At 40.8% G+C, this 7,984-nt stretch overlaps 1 pseudogene; it reads left to right on the top strand.

The window, feature by feature from the left end:
- Window positions 1-281: 281 nt before the first annotated feature.
- The window catches only part of LOC121516234, a 227,414-nt pseudogene continuing 219,711 nt past the window's right edge, over window positions 282-7,984 (top strand).

The raw sequence follows: 7,984 nt of genomic DNA, 5'->3' as shown, positions 1-7,984 counted from the left end.
CTCTCCTGTTTTTATCTCTCACTGAAGCCTCATTTTTTACAGTGCACACAGCCGAACACGCGGAAACCCTTATTTGGAGTAAACAATGACGACACAGGTCGTTTCCACCAATCAGGCTCCAGGGGTGTGACCAGCATCCAAATGAGCTGCCCTTATTTGGCGATGTCTCCGCCCTCTCCAGGTCCACGCGGGTCCCCCGGGAGCTCCCGAGCCTCGGACCCCGGGAGAAGGAGCTCTCCGCCGGGACAGAGGAGCCATAAAGAGCCGGGGAGGGAGGGGGATGAGATTTCTCGCTGCCCAATCCCTCGGCTCCCCCGGGAGCTGCAGCCTTCCTCGGTCCGTCCCTCCCTCTTGTTTGCTAATCATTTCATTTTTCTCCTTTTTGAAGCGCTCGCCTCTTTTTTTATCCCACTTTTCCGCGGCTGCTCGCCTCCCTCTGATGCCCGGCTCCGCGCTCCTCTTCTCTGGATCGGTACTTTGGGGAAGCTCGCTCGCTCTGTGTGTCCCTCCTCCTCCTCTTCATCGCTCCTCTTCTTAATCCAGGTGGTCCTTTGGCTTTTTTGGAGTGGCTGCTACAGGGAGGATTACTCTTCTTCTCTTTTCTTGTTTCTGGTGAAGACGAAGCTCCCAGAAGGACACTTTGATGTTCTCCATCCAGGACAGCCTCCCCAGGGGGGCTCTGACCATGAAGGAGGAGCCGCTCCCCACTGGCATGACCCCCGTCCGCTCCTGGATGCAGGGCGCAGGGATTTTGGACGCGAACACGGCGGCCCAGAGGTAAAAAATATCACCGAAAACCGCGCGTCTCTGCGCGCACCGCGGTGCCAAGCGGCGCGTTAATGCCACACTTAGAAAACTCCCAAGTCCTGCTCAGGTTCGAGTCCTGCAGGTCCCTTTAGGTCCAGGATTACTTGTCGTTGCTCCAGGAGAAAAAATCAAGCAAACTAAACCCCAGCGAGTGCTTTCCAAAAGCCGATTTTTATCTAAAATAGAGAAATCTTTAGTGCGCATTTGAGGGAAAACTTCGAGTTTCTTGAACACTTCAAGGGTTGTATGGGGGTAAACGTGATCCAGGATAAATCCAGGATAAATCCTGGTTGTTCCAGGACGTTTTTAAGGCTCTCCAGGTGAAATGAAAGATCAAAATTCAATTTTTAAATCCAAAATAGAGAAATCCTGAGTGCGCATTTAAGGAGAAACTTCAAGTTCCTTGACCACTTCATAGATTACACTGATTTTATTGGGGTAAACGTGGTCCAGGATTTATCCTGGTTGTTCCAGGACATTTTTGAGACCCTCCAGGTCAGGAAGTGAAAGATCAAAATTCAATTTTTAAATCAAAAATAGAGAAATCTTGCGTGCGCATTTTGGAGAAACTTCCTTGAACACTTCAGAGATTTCAAGGATTGTATTGGGGTAAACGTGATCCAGGATAAATCCCGGCTGGTCCAGGATTTATCCTGACTGTTCCAGGACATTTTTAAGACCCTCCAGGTGATCAGGAGAAAGGTCAAAGTGCAGATTTTAATCCCAAATTTAGAAAACGTGAAGGTGACATTTAAGTGAAGTCTTCAGGGAGTTTCTGCAGCATTTTAGAGATAAACTTGTTTATGAGGGGCTGAAATGTTCCAGGATTGGCTGTTTTAAATAAAAATGAGGGAAATAATGGAGTTAAGAGACTCTGGATGCGTTTGGAGAGAATTTTTGTAGGACTAAAAGTCCCCATGTTTTTATTTCTGAACCAAAAAGGCGAGGATGAGGAAAATGAAAACTGATCAAAGATGAAAAGTATCACAGACATCTTCATGTGTAGTTTGATTTCTGTGAGGCGTTTATTCACTGCAGTAACATCAGCAGAGCCATGGAGGGCTGCAGGTCCGGGTCAGAGAGAGAGTTCTGTCTTCATTAAAGTTGGAGCCATAAAACCAGAGCTGCTGCTGCAGAGAGAGGCCGGAGTCTTTGCGCACATTCATCCAAACTTTAAAGCAAAGACGGAGCAGAGCGCGCGGACACTTTCTGATTTTTATTTTCACGTTGAAATTCTTCTTGTGCGATAAAAACAAACCAATCACAGCCGGATGCACGCGCCAACGTTCATCCAGACAGCAGCCAGAGAGAAATTCTGCAAAGTTAAATGAAGACATACAAGTCTGCATGATTTTACCTGCAGAATAAAACATGCAGAGAGAGAAAGGCGCTCTTATAAACCGCATCCTGGTTTTTGTCCGGTTTTCACTCATTTTAAACTAAAAAACTTAAAAAAAACCCCCAAACATTTATAATCAAGGAAAAATGAAAGAGAACTCCAGAGATAAAATAAAGTCACCAAACACAAACAAACCTCCTCTAATGGCCGATCTCTCCCTGCACCTAGAGCGCTGAGCGGCAGCCTCCTCACGCCGGCTCCCTCCTCCTCTCCGCCGGGTTCAGCTTCACCAGCCGCCCGCGGACTGTTGGAGCTTCCCTCCAGCATCCTGTCATTCCAGTGACTCTCATGTAAAACTGTATCATCGTCCCTTCTTCCTGTAATTCAGCCGTAACTGAAACAGATCAGACTCGCGGGGTGGCCACGCCGCGCGTAAAGAGCGCAGAGTCCGCGGGAGGACGCGCTTCTTCTGCGGAAGATTTGGAGCTCAGTTCGATGATTATTCCAAGAAAACCCTGATCCCTGATTAATTTAGAGATCTGAGAACAGAGCAGGAACACATTTCTGTTTAGGTTTCATTTCCCTCAGAGGCGCGTGGACATTTCCTCCTGAACACCCACACAGATCCTGAAAAGTGGAATTTCTGAAAGTCATTTTTAATTTATAAAGCATCTGATGGAGGAAATGAGTCCAGTTAAAGTGATTCTAGAGTTTCACCTTTAACCTCCACGCAGACTTCAGAGGAATCAACTTTCACTCAAAAATAAAGGCCAAGAAAAAAAAAATCACGACCTGGATGTAAGAATTGAGTCTAAAATGTCCTGATATGAGAATCAGAGCAGAGGAAAGGACTCTGAAATAAAAGTGAGGTTTCTGAGTTTAAAAGGCGATCAAGTTTTCTGAGCTTTTGTCTTTAAATGTTTATTTCTCAGTTCAAATCTCCTCATGAATCAAATTTAAACCGAGGCGATGTTTCCGCTGCTGATGAATGAACACATCCATCAGCATGCAAACAAGCTGCAGCTCATCCCAGTCTCTCCTGTTCATGGAGGAATTTAGCAGCAAAATCTGCACAATTTTAAGGTTTTTAACTCTAGAGTCTGCAGAGAGAAAGCAGCTAAATCAGGTCATTTTTGGGTTTTTAAACATGCAGCTTTTTATGCATTAATCTAAACTAGAGCTTGTTAATTTATAGAGATTATAGAATTCTATTTCTACATGGAAGAACAGGTCAAACATTTATTTACATATTTATGTTGATTTAATAAAGGGAAGTAGAAACCAGGCCTAAAGCTGAGCTTTATTAATTACATTCATTTATCAGTATTTATATTAAGAGTTCAAATCAAACTTTATTGATACAACAGCATAAAAAGAGAAATCCTAGACAAACTAAAATGGGTAAAATATTGTTTTAAAAATTTAAGGAAAACTCCCTGAAATCCTTAAAGTGAACAAAACCTCACCAGTTAAATGTTTGTGACGTTTTTGTGCGTTTTAGACGTCGCTGTCTCTTTAGGTTAAAAATCTGAAGATCATGTATGATGGCACCAATGATTAAAATAATGTTTGTTTGTTTGGATCCACCTTTAGAGCTAATACGCAGTAGCTATTCTTCCTGGGCTCCTCGTATTACATTTTAAAATTATTTCCATGTTAAACGTAAACCACCTCCACAACACTCACACCAACAGTCCTTCCATACAGCAGCTCTCTTATTTACTTCTTGATTGCAGAAAAAAAAACCAATGCATCAATAGAAATAGAGAAAAAACAGAACTCTCCTCATAAGTCAGACCAGCAGTGAGAAGCACCTAACATCATTATCCCACATGTAAACAAATGCATTTTAGACTTTTTGTTAAAGTGACTTCTGTTACTATTTGAGATGAAAAAGCTTGGTAATAAATTCCATGCCACCATTTCTCTGTAATGAACCGTTCCTTTTATCACATTTGTCCTGCAGCCCAAATCTGCCCTCTGACGCCTGCCGACTACAGAAAAGGATGTTCATTTATTAGAGAGCACTTCTGGGATTTTCTTTATAATTATATGTTTTATGACAGATAAAAGTGAGTGATGTCATCTACTTTTAACATCTAACCAGATGAGTTGATGATGCATTGATGTCGTTCTGTACGAGCTGCTTTATTTTGAGCTACTTGTAGCTTGTGCAGATTACTTTGTGTTGTATTTGACTAGATGACCGCTCCGTAATCTAAATGTGACAGAACTGGTGCCTGAATTACTTGTTTGTAACTACTGCCATGGAGACTGGTGTTTAAGAAAAGACAGCATTACTGTACAGATTTGTTGTTGATGTTTTAAATTTCCCTCGTGCTCTCAGTCAGAATTTTAGCAGAGAGACAGAAATGTCCGAATAGCTCTGATATGTTGGAAACATGAAGAAAAGAAAGAGGAGAGGGGTGACAGAGCTGGAGTCACCGCCTCAGCGCTGATACGTCTCTGTCTGCATTTTCTTTTGTTTCCGGCTCTTTCTGCAGAAACTTCTCGTCTTTAACTGCACGTTGCACTGATGATAAAGCAAGAAAGTCTCTAAAATATAAAACTGTGCATCATTACTGAGGTCATCTCAGAGTTTAGATCATTGTTGAGTTCAAACATCTGAGCGTGACATCTTTGGACTTTCTGCAGACTTTGGATCAAAACCTCACTGCTACCTGCAGCCTCATATCTGTCTTTTTTTTTTTTTTTTACTCTATTGCCTTTATTGATGTATTAACAGGCAATTAACATCACAAAGGAACAAAAAAACATCTTGAGATGGGCTTCCTTCATCATGTATCAATAACACCGTCTGAATAGAGCACAAGTGATATTCACAAAAATAAATCGCTTCCAAAGTTGTAAACAAATAAATAAATAAAAATCATACACGTAACCTATTTAATCAAATAATAATGTTGACTATTCAGATACAATTGACTGATGAGGGTGTGAGCATTTTAACCAAGATACTCAGTAACTGGTGTCTATCGACTCAAGAAGGGGGCATTTTTATTTGTAACTAACATGTAAACATGCTTCACCTTCTGCAGCCATTGGGCAATATATCTCTGTCCTTTTAGTGTGTAATTTAATATTTTATGAGCTGTGAACTCTGATGAAACAGAAAAAAATCACACTTTAATAGTGGAATCTTTTTAAGGCAGAATTTATTTAGTATTGGCATCATGAAATCAGCACATTTGGATTGTGAGCGTACATTTTGGACCTTTTTTTTCTTTTTTTGCATCAAACATAGTCAGTGAATCTTCCCGCCATCGTCTTGTTAGAGTTGTTTTTCTATTTCTTTGGCGATGAAGTTGTTCTGGTTGCAGCAGTAGAAGTCTGCAACGGTCATGCATGAGTTTCTGTTCAGGAGTGGAGAAACTACAGCTCACTTCTCTGCACGCTGCTGCACAAATGCATCCTATCAAATAAAAACATTTCAGTTATTCTGCAGAACAAAATCATAAAATTGCATGCAATCTCTCACACACTTTCTTAACTGCACTAAAACATTTCCATCTGCAGATGTCAGAAAGTTTAAGAATGATTAAATCCTGATTGTTTTTGATTAAACGTCTGCAGACAGACGACACAGAAGTCCAAGCTTTCATATTCTGATGTTTGAAGTTGTCACAACCTAAACTCTGAGATTAGCAGATGAATGATGCAGGATATTATCTTTCTGTAGCATTTATAAACGCAATGTACAGTTAGAGATGAGATCTTTCTGCAGAAATGTACAGGATGTAATATGTGCAGTAGCTGCAGCTCACTTTTCTGCACGGAACAGGAATACATTTCAGTCATTCTGCAGAACTAAATCACTGAATTGCAGGCAAACTCTAACACACTGTCTAAATTGTGCAAAAACATTGGCAACATTGCCGTTTAGTGAAGTTGTGGAACTGTTCCTGACTCTTAAACCCCAGACTTCATTATTTTAGTGATCAGTGGCATCAGAAATAATCTTCAGTCAGTTTTTAACCAAAGAGAGAGAAAGCAATTTCTGAATTGCACAAATATGTTGGAAAAAATCAGCCTATTTTATATATTGTGGAATTTTTTCTTTTTTATCAGTGCAATGTTCAGTTAAAGATGTTTCTGCAGAAACAGCCAGGAACAAAAGAAAAATGCAAAACAATGACAGAGACGTATCAGCGCTGAGACGGTGACTCCAGCTCAGATTTGAGACGAACTCTGTTCTCCTGTTCTTTCCTCTTTTCTAAATGTTTCCAACGTATTTGTGTAATTTAGACATTTCTCTCTTTTGCTTAAAACTCTGACTGAAGACAATCAGAGAGTTTTGTTGACACTGATCAGGACAGTAATGGAGATTTATTTTAAAACACACTGGTGTTTAAGATGTTCGAAAACATTAGCATACTGAAACGTTGCCAACACTGTTGCACAATTTAGACAGAGTCAGAGTCTGCTTACAGCTTGGATGATAAAAAAATGTCCCGGTATCAGGTTGAACAGGTTTGTTTGATTTTTCCAAAATAGTCTCAAAGTTTCTCAGTCTGCTGTTCTGACAACTGTTTCTAATTTCTTTAAAATATATCCACATTTCTATTCTGCATCGACGTTCAGCTGAAAAAAGTTAGATTATATTCTTTTGTCCATATTGCCTGGCCAAGATTCTGCATTCTGATTCTGCAAAAATCCTCTGGATTTCACGACTTTAAACACGTTTCCCATCAGACAAGCAGGAGCGCTAAAGTCAGAGTTACTTCTCCTTAAACTCTACGTTTATTGTTTTAATGCCGACACTTTTAAAAAGACAGCAAGTCGGAGGTTTGATGGATATTTACAGAGCTTGATCACATATGAATGATTCTCTCAGACTTGATCCAGAAGGGCCAGCTGGACCCGGTTAGGGATCGAGCCTCAGTAACACTGACCTGAATGAATCAGACAGAGATGGTCAACTCATTAATAACTGATCAATGCAAATGCCAGAAATGATCAATCAGCTGTTTTCATACATGCACCAACCCAAACATGAAGATGTCAGCGTTATTGCTGCAGGTTATTTTGCACGGTGGAGCAGTGGTTGGCGCAGTGGTTGGCGCTTCCGTCTTGCTGTAAGACGGTTTGAATCCTCGTCAGACACGGTCTCTCTGTGTGGAGTTTACATGTTCTCTGCAGTCCAAAGACTGTCAGGCTAATTGGTGACTCTAAATTGCCCGTAGATGTGAGTGTATGCACCCTGACCTGTCAACCAGTCCGGGATGACTGCTGGGATCGGCTCCAGACCCCTGAGACCCCAAATGGGACAAAAGGAGCGGAAAGACTGTAACAAAAGCAGAGAGATGACTTTCATAAATATGTTAGAGAATAATTTTGTTTAAAAATAAGTTTGTCATTAAGGAAAGAGTAGCTGGTTTATTTCGCTCTGATTGATCGGTGGATTTAAAGTTGTAGTTGCTCTGGTTTCTGTGCAGCAGCATTAATGGTGGAGAAATGTAAGATTGGTTTAAATAATCTGAGCTCAAAGAAGAAAACAGAGAGGAAGGGGTTCTACCTGCTGCTTTTCTAACACATTTTTATTATTTTAATTCTGGTTTGAATTATTTTCTGTCATTTTTTTCAAGCTGAAAACTCCTGAACATGAAATTTAAGACTTTTGCTTTTTGCGTCAGTGAATTAATCATTTAATCCGTCTGAGTTGATAAAGAAGAGTACGTGGTTGTAGTTAACGTGCTGCAGCAGTGTGTGATAGAATTGTCTCTGTTCACATTTTCAGTGCATGCTGCTGCACAAAGTCTGCCTTTAACAAAGATATGTTAAAGCCATATGAAAGTATTCTGCAGGACAAAATCCCAA

This window comes from Cheilinus undulatus, linkage group 10, assembly GCF_018320785.1.
Source record: "Cheilinus undulatus linkage group 10, ASM1832078v1, whole genome shotgun sequence".
In the NCBI taxonomy this organism is placed as follows: domain Eukaryota; kingdom Metazoa; phylum Chordata; class Actinopteri; order Labriformes; family Labridae; genus Cheilinus; species Cheilinus undulatus.
This window is presented reverse-complemented; position numbering and strand designations above follow the sequence as displayed.